General features: G+C 35.6%; 3 non-coding genes across 3 annotated transcripts; all 3 read right to left on the reverse strand.

Moving 5' to 3' along the window:
• Window positions 1–203: 203 nt before the first annotated feature.
• On the reverse strand, window positions 204–285 carry TRNAS-AGA (transfer RNA serine (anticodon AGA)). The gene has a single exon. It is a non-coding gene; the product is annotated as a tRNA-Ser (tRNA).
• A 1,419-nt stretch (window positions 286–1,704) lies between these two features.
• TRNAS-AGA (transfer RNA serine (anticodon AGA)) lies at window positions 1,705–1,786 on the reverse strand. The gene has a single exon. It is a non-coding gene; the product is annotated as a tRNA-Ser (tRNA).
• Window positions 1,787–7,863: 6,077 nt separating this feature from the next.
• On the reverse strand, window positions 7,864–7,945 carry TRNAS-AGA (transfer RNA serine (anticodon AGA)). Its single transcript has one exon. It is a non-coding gene; the product is annotated as a tRNA-Ser (tRNA).
• Window positions 7,946–15,440: the final 7,495 nt, after the last annotated feature.

Raw genomic sequence — 15,440 nt, forward strand, 5'->3', positions numbered from 1 at the left:
TTCCCAAAAGAAAAGAGATGTACCTGCTTCTAGTGGTAGGTGGGCTTCCCCTATAAAGAGGATGGAGGACTTGGAAGTATTTATATGCTGACCAGAAACTTGTGAGTGATTATATTCTAGTTTGAGTAATTAGATAGGCATTGTTATGGTTTCAGGGGTAAACACCATATAATCATCAGCCAAAAATAAAAGAAATTAAAAAGCGTGAACGGCAGGATTCGAACCTGCGCGGGCAAAGCCCACATGATTTCTAGTCATGCCCGATAACCACTCCGGCATGTCCACCAGTTGGCTCAAATGAGGCTGAGATTAACTCTCATCAAATATAAAACAAATTTGTATTCATGTTAGATTATGTTTTTCAGGAATTGAAGCAGGTAGCCATGTTCAAGAAAAACCTTTAGCCTGATAATGTAAAATGTTAGAACAATCATAGGCATTTTCCAAAATTTTAATTGAAACCCATGCAAGGATTACAATATAATATTCATTCACGAGGAGAGCCGTATGTACATTACACCAACGTATGTTAAAGAAGATCAATCCAAACATTGAAACCTTTATAGTGATGAAGCCTTCTTTAATCTCCCCCATCTTCCCTTCAGTGCCTCTTTCTTGTGGAGAGAAAAGAGAATAAAAGACTTGAGACGTTGGAGGGACCCATCATAACTATTTCTAATGGTAGATGACCATATGATAGCTAATTTTCCTTTTTTTCCCAGAAAGCTAGATTAGAAGAACTCATCAAATCAATAGTCTTAGAGTGCCTCAATCTACAACCCTAGTTGTCTCCAGTTATAGCTTAGAGGGATCATATTGATCCATGGTTGTCTTCGACTAAAGTTGGTATTGAAGTAAGAGTCGGTCTACAATATAGCTTTGTAGGATCATCTGTAAAATCCCCCAAGTGACCAAACCTGCTTTTGTTGCCAGCTCTGGTTGCCCCAAGCAACCACTCCAACCACTCCAGCTTAATATTCTAATGTCTCTCTTCCATAAAAACATAATGTATATCACACAAAAAAAATCCAATTTAGTATAACTATTTCTATAAAAATTCAAAATAAATTATGACATATATGAATAGTTATGAAATTACTTTTAAGCCAAAACGATTCCAGACCCCTAAAGAAAGTTTAAAAGAAAAGGAGATAAATAAAAATTATACTCCACTAATCCCTCTTCAGAAAAATTTCAAAAGATGAAATGATTGTAGTTTTCTTTAAGAAAAAATTATGGAAAGTATTTTTTGTCTCATCATAGAAAAATATCATTAATAGTTTCACAACTTTTCAATTATTCCTTTTTGCTCACTTTAAAAAGACAAAAACTTCATATATTAAAAGTGAGAGTCTCACTTACTATCCATTTGAGTATGATTAAGGCAAATAAATTTAAGAATCATTACCTAGTAGAAAGGAAAAGAATATACGCAATTATCTTGAGATACAATAAATAATGATTAGATTAACAAACGATATCTTTGTTTTCTTTAACGAATAGGCTCTAAGAAGCATCAAATTTATGACTTCCTAAATATTATGGATTGATACTTGTTAACTAAAATCTAGGATACCAAATTTGTGTTGTGAGTATCTAAAATATTTTAATGTAGAATTATTTATGAGTAAATAATTAAAAGGAAAGAAAATCGAAAATAAAGAAATACTACCTGCAAATAAAGAGACAATATAATATATAAACCGTGAACGGCAGGATTCGAACCTGCGCGGGCAGAGCCCACATGATTTCTAGTCATGCCCGATAACCACTCCGGCACATCCACGGGTGGCTCTGATGAAGCTGAAATTAAAAATAAAAAAAATTTTGTATTCATGTTAGATTACGTTTCACAGGAATTGAAGTGGGTAGTCAGGTCCAAGAAAAACCTTTAGCCTCTGTTTCGTTTTTAAAGAAATTTTAAAGAAAACAAAACTTTTATAATTAGAAGAAATTTAGTTTTTAGTTTACTTTTCAAATCTAAAGAACTTGGCTGGAGAGTAGAATAACTATTTGCATTCAAAAGTACTTGGACTAACGAGTTTGATAATGTAAAATGTTAGAAAGAACAATCAATTTTAATTGAAACCCATACAAAGATTACAATATAATATTCACGAGGAGAGTCGTGTGTACATTACACCAACGCATGTTAAAAAAGATCAATCCAAACACTACGACCTTCAGAGTGATGAAACATTTTTCAATCTCCTCATCTTTCCTTATATGCCTCTTTCTGGAGAAAAAAGAGAATAAAAAACTTGAAAGAATGGAAGAACCCATCATAACTATTTCTAATGGTAGATGAATATATGATAACTAATTTTCTTTTTACTATCTACAAAAGCTAAATTAGAAGAACTCATCAAATCAATAGTCTCAGTATTCTAAGTCTACAACCTTGGTTGTCTCCAACTAGAGTTGGTTTGCAGTATAGCTTAAAAGATCATATTGATCAATGGCTGTCTTTGACTAGAGTTGGTATCGAAGCTAGAGTCGGTCTACAATATAGCTTTGTAGGATCATATCGATTGGCTAAAGTTGCTATCAAAGTTAGAGTTGGTTTCCAGTATAGCTTAGAGGATCATATTGATCCGTAGCTAATCTCTTAACCATGAAAACCCTAATTCATCATTCCTCTCTTCTCTTGGCTCACAAATCCTGTAGTCCTCTCAACCACAACAACACTAAATCCCTACCCTACCCCACTAGGTCTCTACTAACCATCTAGTCCAAAATACCAGTAGTATTTGGTGAATGAGATTCCTTTCTCCATCCTTCGGATGTCAATTATGGGGAAGGAACTGTTGAAACCAAAATGAACTAGCCCATTAAGATCTGAATTGGACTAACTGTGGTTAATTGGATGGCATACAGGTTGGGCATTGAAAACCTATCAATTTTGGGCTAGTTCGGTCCAATCCGTTAGTCTTAGCTTGAATTGAATTGAATGGACCAAACTGAACATTTAAAACCCAACGTACCTTTTATAGCTATTTTATGTTTCTATGTGTGATAAATCATGTATTCTTTTAATGGAATTCTAAAATGGGTTAGAAAGGATAGTTTATTTCAGGGATAATCACTCCTGCCCCTATACTATAGCTTAATTACCAATTGAACCTTGTTCTTTATGAAATTTCTATTTTCCCCCTCAAACCTAATGGTGTTAAAAGGCTGTTAAGGTTGAATGTGTAATATTGATCTTGGTCTTCACTGAAATTATTGATCGACAAGTAACAATTTGTTAGTGCCTAATTTTTTTTTTATGTAAGACTATTGATGACTAAACAATTTTAAGTACATATAGAGCTGTCATATGTTGAACTTGTAGATCATATTCTGCTGGAAGAATTAAAAGGAAAAAAGAAAAAGAAAAGAAATACTTAACTAGCAAATATAGAGAGAACATAATACACAAAGCTACTTAGGTTTGGTCCTTTTTGTTTTTTGGTAGAACTACTCCGTTTGGACGGTTTGATTATCTATCAAATACACAAAGCTACTTAGGTTTGGTCCTTCTACTCCAGAGGCACAATATAGACAAACCAATAACAGAATCAAGGAGAAATGAATATATAAAGTATACCTTATGTCAAAATCACTTACCCGAATGTAGTAGAAGAAGCGAAAGGAAAATCAGAACGAACTCGAACAGGGTGAGTTGAGGTGTACGAACAATACTTTTCCTTAAGGTATTTGAACGCCCTTTTCGGTGCTGACGGGTTTGACCTTGACGTTCTCACCTCCAAGATACAACAACTCCTAGATCTGAAGGCTAGCACTCCAACAAATACTACTTGCTAAGGAGATACGAAAGTAGTACACAACACAGTAATGAAGAAAACAAAAAACGCAAGAAATTTTCTAACTCTAGAATACGAATTTCTGTTTTTTCACCAAAATTAGAGTAAGTCCTTTGTTCAGAGCTTTACCTCTATTTATAGGCTTGTATGGACACCTTCAGAGAGCTACATATGTACGTAACGTCACCTTCAGAGAGTTGTGACTGTATGATCTGTCACCTCCCTACTGCAAAACCCAAAACTGGGTCTACGGACCACAACCGCAACCACGCCCTACTCGTTCCATCTCGGTGCATGCGCGTGATCCACACTTAGCTCTCTACCGGCATACACCCCACTTAGGAGCTATATATGTATATATAAATCATGTAATCATTAGCTCCATCGGATGTGGGACTAAACACATATGGTAATCTAAATTACCTAATAGACATCCAGAAGAGTCCTATAGAGTAAGAATAAACAAGAGTCCTAAAACAAAACTAGGGAGATAGAGTCTTAATGTTTTGAAAATTATCTAAATAGTTTAGGTTACTATTGGCCCCCCCCCTTTTTTTTTTTTTTTTTCCCCCCCCCCCCCTTCCCCCCCCCCCCCCCCCTCCCCCCCCCCCCCCCCCCCCCCCCGGTTCCCCCCCCCCCCCCCCCCCCCCCCCCCCCCCCCCCTCCCAAAAAAATATATTATATTATATTACTATTTTATTTTAAAACAAAAATTCAACACTTTGTAAATTCATTCACTTAAACTTAGCCAACGTCCAACTTTTGCTTCGAGAAATAGATGCAACAACAAATAGTTGTTGTGTCAAAGCTACTTCTTGAGGCAAAGAATTTCATAAATTTCAATATATGTTTCAAAAAATTCAACAAACTAGTTTTATCAACCAGTTTTCAGCTGATTTTTTTGTTCGATGGATTATCAAATGGGACCTTAATTTATGATAACTTCATTGAATTTAAAGTCGAATTAAAAATAAAAATAGATAAAAACATATGAGATTCATGCAAAAACGTATGATCCTTCAGAGTTTGATTCATCTACCCGTGAGGGAGTGAAGGGACAGCTTTACACCATTGATGTAGGGGACCGATCCCCAAAAACATGTGGGATCTCCATCATACCAATGGTATGGAGTAGTGTCCCTTCTCCTGCAGGGTAACAATGGTACTCAAACAGTTTTTTCATAACAAAAAAATAATATTAAGAATAGTATATTCTTATAAATATAAATTTTATGTATTAAGGGGTTGCATTGTAAAGTTCATATATGTTTCTTGTTTCTTGTTTCACGAGCCCAAACATATGAGTAATTCAATCTATTTCATGTGTATTTTTTTTTAACGACCCAACACTTTGGCACAATCTTGAGCCACTTTGAGAATTTTTATAAAAAAAAAATGTTTCTCTTGAAATTTGAAGGGTCATCCAAACATAACATCTTACTTTAGAATCCTAAAAACTAAGTATACATGATTATTATTATTTTTTATTTTTTTGGGGGGTTGGGTTGAACTATACACACATGATTTCATTAAATAGAAACACTGAAAATGCAAAGAAGCAGGATAAAGTATAGAGGGAAAATCATACAAGCCTTACTTAGGGGGAAAAAAACCTTTTCTTTATTTTCTATATTTACTTTTTTTTAATCAAAAGTAGATCTATATTATTAGGCTCTCTAGGACAACATTCCTAGCAGCGATAAAAGAGTTTTCAACAATAAAAGGAGATGGCGACTGCCACCAAACACAATTAAGAGAGAACTTAAGAGATCCCTTGGCTAAGAAATATGCAAAAGCATTACCTACCCTATTAACAAAATAAAACCAAATCAATTCAAACCTGGACGCATAGGTCATATGATTATCAGAAATACCGCAAGTAACCCAATCTAAGGAACTAAGCTGCCCATTTTAGGACAAAATGGCAGATTTACAATTTGAAACTATCCGAACTCTACTCAAATTAAGTTGGATTGCAAAAATAACTGCATTTCGAATTGCCTCCATCTCTATCATTACTGTTGAGACACCACGGCTTACTCTTGATCGTGCTACTACAAAGTTGTCTCTAGGGTCCCAAAGTATGCATCCTCATGCTCCATTTAGTGTTGTTAAATCCCAAGCTCCTTCTACAAAGAAACAAAGTCGCTATGGGAAATAGAAGGTTGAAAAAGGAAAGGGCATTGAGATTGCTCATTTGATAATACCTTGGGAGAGAGAGTTACTGAATTCAATTTCAGAAACTAACTGAGATAAATAGGTTAGAGATCTATGAATTGAGGGAGAAATGCCCTTGAATAAAAAGTCATTTCTATCTTTCCTTGTAGTCCAGCATAATGAACTTCAAATGGAATTGACTAACTAGATTAGTAGAGTATTAAAATCTAGGGATAATTACTATTGCCCCCTTGTACTTTTGTTTTATTACTAATCAAACCTCTTTATTTATGGAATTACTATTGCCCCCCTCACTTCTAACAGTGTTAAATGATTGTTAACATCAAATAAGTAATGTCTATTTTACCCTTCATTAAAATTAAGAAGTTAAAAATATGACATTACCCTCATTTTTAGAAAACTATATTGAATGTCAATTATATCCTTAAAATCTTATATTTTATGATAAATTTTGGTTTTGATGGGACCACACACTTTGTACAATGGTTAGCATATATTAGGAGATTTTCAATTTTCAACTTTGAATTACATTTGATATTTCCTAATATTTTAGTTTCTATTTTAAATTTTATTTAATCACATATTTCATTTATTCTGCGATTTATTTTTAGAGAAGAAAATCAAGTCTTTTCTTTATTCGGTAGTTTCTTTTTAGAAAATTTAATTAAAATTTTCTCCATTGTTAATTAAGGATAGTATTATAACTTGCAAAAGAGTAAATAAGTAAAGAGATAATTGTAGGGTTATTTTTGGGTTTTTGAAAAAATATATAGATGCCACATCATCAGTAAACTAACTAAGCTTAACGGAAGGGGGCATTAGTAATTTTAGACAAAGTTAAAGGTTGAATTAGCAATTTTAAAAAGTAGAGGGGATAAAGTAGTAATAAAATCAGAGTACAAGGGGGCAACAATAATTATCCCTAAAATCTATCCTAAAAAACCCCATTCAATCCAACATAGAATACCCTATAAAATCTGTTACTTTGAGAGAATTTCAAACGAAGAGAAGCATGCTCACAAAAGAATAAAGTATGTATAATTGATTCATCATTAGATAAACAAGCACAAGGGAGTGGGTGAACCATGTCTAACAAAGAGCTGTTTACTCGTGAGAATGGCACCATGAACCTCCTTTCAAAAGAAGGTTTGAATCTTAGGAAGAGTTCTAGTCCTCCGAATGTTTGACCAATGTTGTTGGGAAGAAGATGATGCCTGGGCTGTAGTGCACACGAGAATTGCTCACAAATTGGAAATATGTTGATTTGACATTAATAGAGAACTTCAACACCCGTTTATTTGGAGTTGGAAAGTGAATGAATAGGGAGAGAGGGGTAACATGGGACACTTCTCTATCTAAAAGAAACAATCTCAATAAGGTCACATTCAAATGTATTTGAGACCAATTAATGAGTTCCCAGCCTTTAATTATTAATGACCAAAAATTCTTAATCAACGAATTAAGTTTATTACCCATCTCCGTTGGGATTAAGTAGTGAGACATAGAATAAGCTGGTAAGGCTGTCGCCACAGCCTTTATTAAAATTTCTTATTCAAAAGTCACCCTTTCCACCTAGCTAACCTAGAGTGAAGTTTATCATACATGAAACCAAAATTTTAGATTTTGACTAACCAAAGGTGGAAGGCAGTCCCAAATAAATTCTATGAGAAGACACTTCATTAATTTCCAAAAGAAAAGAGATGTACCTTCTAGTGGTAGGTGGGCTTCCCCTATAAAGAGGATGGAGGACTTGGAAGTATTTATATGTTGACCAGAAACCTGTCAGTGATTTTACAAGATTTGAGTAATTAGGCATTGTTATGGTTATCAGGGGTAAACACCATATAATCATCAGCCAAAAATAAAATAAATTAAAAGGCGTGAACGGCAGGATTCGAACCTGCGCGGGCAGAGCCCACATGATTTCTAGTCATGCCCGATAACCACTCCGGCACGTCCACCAGTTGACTTTAATGAGATTGAGATTAACTCTCATCAAATATAAAACAAATTTGGTATTCATGTTAGATTATGTTTTTCAGGAATTGAAGCAGGTAGCCATGTTCAAGAAAAACCTTTAGCCTCTGTTGATAATGTAACATGTTAGAACAATCATAGGCATTTTCCAAAATTTTAATTGAAACCCATGCAAGGATTACAATATAATATTCAGGAGGAGAGCCATATGTACATTACACCAACGTATGTTAAAGAAGATCAATCCAAACATTGAAACCTTCATAGTGATGAAGCCTTTTTCAATCTCCCCATCTTCCCTTCTATGCCTCTTTCTTGTGGAGAGAAAAGAGAATAAAAGACTTGAGACGTTGGAGGGACCCATCATAACTATTTCTAATGGTAGATGACCATATGATAGCTAATTTTCCTTTTACTTCCCAGAAAGCCAGATTAGAAGAACTCATCAAATCGATAGTCTCAGTGTGCCTCAATCTACAACCCTAGTTCTCTCCAGTTAGAGATGGATTGTAGTATATCTTAGAGGGATCATATTGATCCATGGTTGTCTTTGACTAAAGTTGGTATCGAAGTAAGAGTCGGTCTACAATATAGCTTTGTAGGATCATCTGTGAAATCCCCCAAGCGACCAAACCTGCTCTTGTCTCCTGCTCTGGTTGCCCCAAGCAACCACTCCAACCAACCACACACTGCAATGTTGGTCATTTGTTTATCTTTTTAATGTCAGACCTCTAGGGTTATTTTTAATTTTGAACCAACACTTTAATATGAATTTTTGGGAAGTGTGAACATACATTTGGACTTATTTTTCAAGTTTGCAAATCAATAGCAAGGTGAAGACGTTCACTTGCAAATAATCATTGTTACATTATTGATTGTTATGAAACTTGATTATAATATCACATACTATTGTTTTAGTGTTTAGGAATGATGTTTATGACTCTAAAATTACAGAATATAAGTGATTAAGGATTCTATTGATATATGGATCGGCATGTGACTTTATGGACTTAGATTGATTTATGAATTGGGAATGTGATTGAACCTTCTTGCTACTTATGGAAAGTGAATATGTGTTGTGATTGTGAATTTGATAATACCTTTTTGGGTGTTTCTGCTTTGGAAATTAGTGGAGGTGGTATGGGACGCTATCCTTTAGTGCCCTTGGCACTTTTCATGATTACTGGATGCCATGTGTAATATCCAGCCCTATTCTAACCTTGACCCTGACCCGGATCCACTGTTGTATTCAGGTCCGAGGACCCGAAGCGGTGGAAGAAGAGATTTATGGACCATTCTGATTGATGATCATGATTCGGAGACCGAGCCCATGGACATTGACAATGATACCCCTTGCTTAAATGCATTGTCAGTGTTTAAGGAAAGTCTGCGCATCGGAGAAGATTAATATGGTTGATGTACCAAATGACCTCCTGTGCACAATCCGAAGGTATTCCCCGAAACTAGACTTCTTGATTGAATTGTGGAAGAAAACCTCACTCAATTTGACCTTGTATAGCCTTTCAAATCCCTACTTGAAGTTGCTGTTCTAAACCTGAGTTTTCTACTGAAAACATTTTGGTCGATCATTTTGGTCGATACCATCGACCAAGGACCATCGACCAAAATGTCCAAGTCTGCCAAGTTAATGATTCCATGGAATATTCCTTTTCTATTTAATATGACCTCGAGCCTTGAGCCTTTTGCAATCATTTTTCTCACCTGGGAACGTGGGGAGAGCTTCCCAAAGCAGCTCCTTGGTTAGTGTGAAGGGTATCTCATCAAAGACACTTAGTTTATCATTGATTCTTGTCTTCATCTTCCACACTAAGGTATGACTCTTCATTCCACTCTCTACCCTACCATTTTCTACTCTTTTCTTTTGGCATCTTGCTGATGGGACATTTGGAATGGTGCTGCAACCTTGCAACCACCACTCCAAGTGCCTACTCATGCTCAATCCATGATCCCCTTAGCCATTCATTGATGCTAATGCTTATATCTCATGCCTAGCATATGTATTCCATGATTTACCTATAAACATCATACCATTTGATATCAACCTGAGCTATAGAGTGTATTATGTTCATGTTTAACATTGCCATATGATTCCAATCGAATTTCTATTAGTTCCTCTAGCTATTGCATGCTATTCCTCATCAATGCAATCAATTCCAACTCATGCCATGATGTTTATCACTTGAACTTGATAGCTCAAATTGGGGCTTTTTAATTAGACCATTGGATTGGGTTAATTCTTTGATTTATAGTGTCCTACTACTGTTGTTAAGTATGCCTCCAAGTTTCAGATTGATCCGAACACCAGAAAACTCATTTCGGACCAAAATCCCCAAAATCCACTATTCTGCCCGAGGACTATTTTGGTCGATCATTTTGGTCAATACCATCGACCAAGACCATCGACCAAAGTTGTTGCTGACAGCAACCTTGGTCAGTTTTGACTCAAATGACATCCGATCTTCCTGACTTCTTTTCTAACTTATTATTGATGTTTGTTTAGGGCCTTAACAATTCTATTGGACTATTCTTGGTATTCTCAATTCATCATCAACCTATCCAAGGTAAGGATGGTTATATCCATAAACATGTAAGTCATCAAGTATTGAACTGTGCTTTATTCAAAGAATGAAATCCCTAGATTTCTTTCAATCATTATGATACTGTTACATATGTGTTAGAACAGTAACATTTAAATCTTTATACATTGGTTGTGTTACTTTATCATTTTGATTTGCTTATGTTTATAATGATTCGTTTCAATATCATGATTTGATTACTATTATGAATATATGCATTGGATGCATGAGAATGATGAGATTTGATGTGTGATTGCTTACGTATGACTTGGGATTGAAGGGTGTCCTACTGACACTTCTGTCCTTGGGCATCGGAGGGAATAGTATGGGATGTTCTCCGATGGTGCCTATCGACACTCTCCCGAGTTATTGGATGACATACATAGGATTGTCTAGTTGTGTGGCTAGGTTCATCCTTGTCGTGTCAGACCCGAATCGGAAGGGCATTGAGACCGAACAACCCATGGTAGTGTATGGTTGGATGGGCGCTCTAGGCCGGTAGCCAATCCGGTAGGGGACATAAACCATGCTACGGATACCTGAAAGGGGCCATTTATTGGTAGAGTTGCATATGGATAGACTTGGGCTCACGGGCGCTCAAGACCGGTAACCAATCCGTGAGAGGACGTGAGAGCTTCCCGTTTACTATATGTGGATGACCAATAGGGTTGATGAGTCCGAAATTCGGGATTTCGCTAACTCTAGTGTGAAGGATACCGGAAAGGATTGCCGAGGGCGAGGAATGGACGTATCTGAATTTGACTTGACCAACTGAGTAGACGACTTGCATTGGGCTAGGCTTTACTGTGACATGCGCCAGTACTTGACCAAATGGTGATGTGAGAGAGCGGTGACCGATCCCCTTACCATGGTTTTTGATGACTTTACCGATCTTCCCCGGGCATTCCCAAGATATGGAAATGGGAGAGTGACTGACGACCCAGAGAAGTACGGTGCTATGACTTAAAGCATGTCTACCTTAGAGACCAGCATTCATAGAGTTAGGCTCATATCTGCATCATATGTTCCATATCACATTGCATTATTATATGTTCTGAATGTGTATGATTTCTAATTATGGAATAACTTCCTTGCTGAGTTCTTCGAACTCATTCCTTTTGTGCAAATGTTTTAGATTACATTCCAGGTACTGAAGATTACGATGGCACCTCCTATGAGGCGGACTATGATTCCACATACTACCCTCCGGGTAGTGGCGGCGGTGAGGATTCGTATATTGGAGCCGAGGAGGATTATTATTCGCACCAGGGTTAGCCCCACAGTTGTGCGGGAGCGGCAGCGCTGGGTTTACTTCATCCGTACTGTTGAGGAGACTACCATTAGTATAGAAGAAACCCTACCTAAATGTGTGTCTTCCATTAGAGATTAGCATCCGTTAGAGTATAGTTTCATTGTTGCATTCCAACTCATGATATGCTGCATTATATGATGTATTGATTTAGACTATGATATTAGTTATTTGTTTGTGAACTACTCGTTGAGTTCTTTTGAGCCCATCCTTCGGAAAAATTGTTGTTTTAGAGTTTGTTGCAGATCTATATGTCACAGAAATTCAAGAATACGAGACACCAACGACCGATCCATACATTGTACAAGATTTTGGGGACTATAGCTTTCACAATGAAGAATGTTCATGTCTCGAGTGCATGTACCAAATTAGTTCGACTCATGAGTTGACCTATACCATTTGTGATACAAAGATTTTTGAGTTTTGAAATTATATTTTACTTAAGGCATGTACCTGATGTAGGACAATTGGATCTGTTCCCTAAAAACCCTCAAAAAGGAACCTTTCCTCTCCTCAGCCATTTCGGGTTAAGAAGATGTGAATGCGCCGTTCTTATAGAGAGAAGAAAGGCATGTTTTGAGGTGTGAAGTGGGAGAGATCCAGATTTCTCCAAGGGGTTTTGAATATGACGACCTTTTCCTTTTTCCTTTTTTTCTTTTTCATATTTCATAAGTAAGAAGAATGAGAGGTGTTGAGCTTTTTATCATCCTGGCGTCAAGCTATTTTTCCGCAAGACCTCTTAGGAATTTTGATTATACTTTATCCTTTCCAGGTGATTACTTTAGTCATGTCATCACTTCTGCACTCTAATTTGGGTTTAAGATCCTTTTGAGAACCTTATTACTTAATATATTCTTTATTAATATTTATGACATTGATTTATTCTTGCTCATGATTGGACTATTGTGTGGAATGTTTGGTGATTGTCTGAGACATGATTTGTGGGATGGTGGATTACTCTTTTGGGTATTTGAGTGAATTAATCCAAATTGGGTGGCTATGACTATCTCGATTGGTTAAAGTCGGTATCAAAGTTAGAGTCAGTTCGCAGTATAGCTTAGAGGATCATACTGATCCTTTGCTAATCTCTTAACTATGAAAACCCTAATTCATCATTTCTCTCTTCTCCTGGATCAAAAATCCTGTAGTCTTCTCAATCACAACAACACGAAATCCCTACCCTACCCCCCGAGGTCTCTACTAACCATTTAGTCCAGACTACTAGTAGTATTTCGTGAATGAGATTCCTTTTTCCATACCTAGCTAGGGTGTTAATTATGGGGATGGAATTGTTGAAACCAAAATGAACTTAGCCCATTAATTAAGACCTGAAGTGGACTGGGGTTAATTAGATGGCACAAAAGTTGGGCATTGAAAACCTATCGATTTTGGGCTAGTTCTGTCCAATGTTCGGTCCACTCTGTTGGTGGTAAAAACCCAACATTTCATAGCTATTTTATGTTTCTATGTGTGATAAATCATGTATTCTTTTAATGGAATTCTGAAACGGGTTAGAGAGGTTAGTTTATTTAATCACTCCTGCCTGTATACTATAGCTTAATTACCAATTGAACCTTGCTCTTTATGAAATTTCTATTGTCCCCCTCAAACCTAACGGTGTTAAAAGGTTGTTAAAGTTGAATGTATAATGTTGATTTTGGCTTTAACTAGAATTACTGATTGACTAGTAACAATTTGTTAGTGCCCAAATTTTTTTATGTAAGACTATTGATGACTAAACAATTTTAAGTACATATAAAGCTATCAATATGTTGAACTTGTAGATCATATTCTACAAGAAGAATAAAAACAAAAACAAAAGGGATAATTACTGTTGCCCCTTTGTAGTTTGATTTTATTACTAATAAAACCCTGTTCTTTATGAAATTACTGTTGCCCCTTCCTTATAATGGTGTTAAGTAGCTGTTAAGTTTAAATATATAATGTCTAATTTGCCCTTCATTAAAATTAGGAAATCAAAAGAAGATGCTACCCCATTTATAAAAACCAGATTAAATGTCAATTTTACCCTAAACTTCATTTATTTTGAATTAAAGAAATGGGCAAAATCCAAATCCGATTTGGTTTCCCACCTTCACTAAACTTCATTTATTTTGAATTAAAAAAATGGGCAAAATCCAAATCTGATTTGGTTTCCCGCCTTCACTAAGCCTCATTTATTTTGAATTAAGGAAATGGGCAAAATCCAAATCCGATTTGGTTTCCCACCTTCACTAATCTTCATTTATTTTGAATTAAGGAAATGGGCAAAATCCAAATCCAATTTGGTTTCCCACCTTCACTAAACTTCATTTATTTTGAATAAAGAAATGAACAAAATCCAAATCCAATTTGGTTTCCCACCTTCACTGAACTTCATTTATTCTAAAAATAGGTGATATTCAGTTTCCAATTTGAGTTGAATTCGATTTTCCTTCTTTTTTTTGTTTCTATTTGAGTTTTATTCAATCATTCTTTCTTTATTTGGTGGTTTTTTTTTTTTTTAGAATAAAACTGATTATAACAGTTAATTAAGGGTACTACTATAACTTGACAAAAGGATAAATATAAGGGTATTTTGGGGTTTTTGAGAAAATATAAAGATGCCACATCATCAATGAACTAAAGAAACTTAACGGTAGGGGGCACAATAGTAATTGTAGACAAAATTAAAGATTGAATTAGTAATTTTGAAAAGTACAAGGGATACAGTAGTAATAAAATCAAAGTACAGGGAGGCAATAGTAATTATCCCAAAACAAAAAGAAAAGAAATACTTAACTAGAGAACATAATACACAAATCTACTTAGGTTTGGTCATTATTGTTTTTTGGTAGAACTACTTGGTTTGGACAGTTTGATAATCCACCAAGTGTTTTTTCTTTGAAACACACCAGAAGCAACTCTAATTTTTTGGAAGCAAAGGCTAAGTCCTATTTTGGCCACTTCAGGAGCAAGCAATATTAATGGCCACCATGGAAAAATGCTTTACGAAAGAGACACATTAGTTACATTTGGACATTGATAAGATCCTCCCATTCAGTAGCACCTTAGGATGGTATAGCCTTAGGGTTAACGACGAGGTTCAAAAGAAGAAAGGTTTAAAGTGGATAACTAGGCACCCAGAGATGAAACTATTTTAGGCGTTTGATAAGACATGCTTCTGGAAATGAAAACACCATCGACAGGGTTTTAGCAAAGTTCTTATATATGGAATGTCAAATTCCATGGATACCCCTTTGTAAATTCATTCACTTAAAACCTAGCTTGTGCCCAACTATTGCTTTGGGATGCAACAACAAATAGTTGTTGTGTCAAAACTGTTTCTCGAAGCAAAGATTTTCATAAGTTTCAATCTATGTTACAAAAAAAATAAAAAATAAAAATCAACAAAATAGTTTTATCAATCGGTTTTCGGCCGATTTTTCTGTTTCTTGAAGGAAGAAACACCAGAATTTGTCTTTCAATGGATTATCAAATGGGTCACTAATTTAAGATAACTTCATTGAATTTAAAGCCGAATAAAAAAAATTAAAATAGATAAAAACATATGAGATTCATGGAAAGAATTTA

Source organism: Hakea prostrata, chromosome 1, assembly GCF_041222555.1.
Source record: "Hakea prostrata isolate BN-2017 chromosome 1, UWA_Hpros_2, whole genome shotgun sequence".
NCBI classification, from domain to species: domain Eukaryota; kingdom Viridiplantae; phylum Streptophyta; class Magnoliopsida; order Proteales; family Proteaceae; genus Hakea; species Hakea prostrata.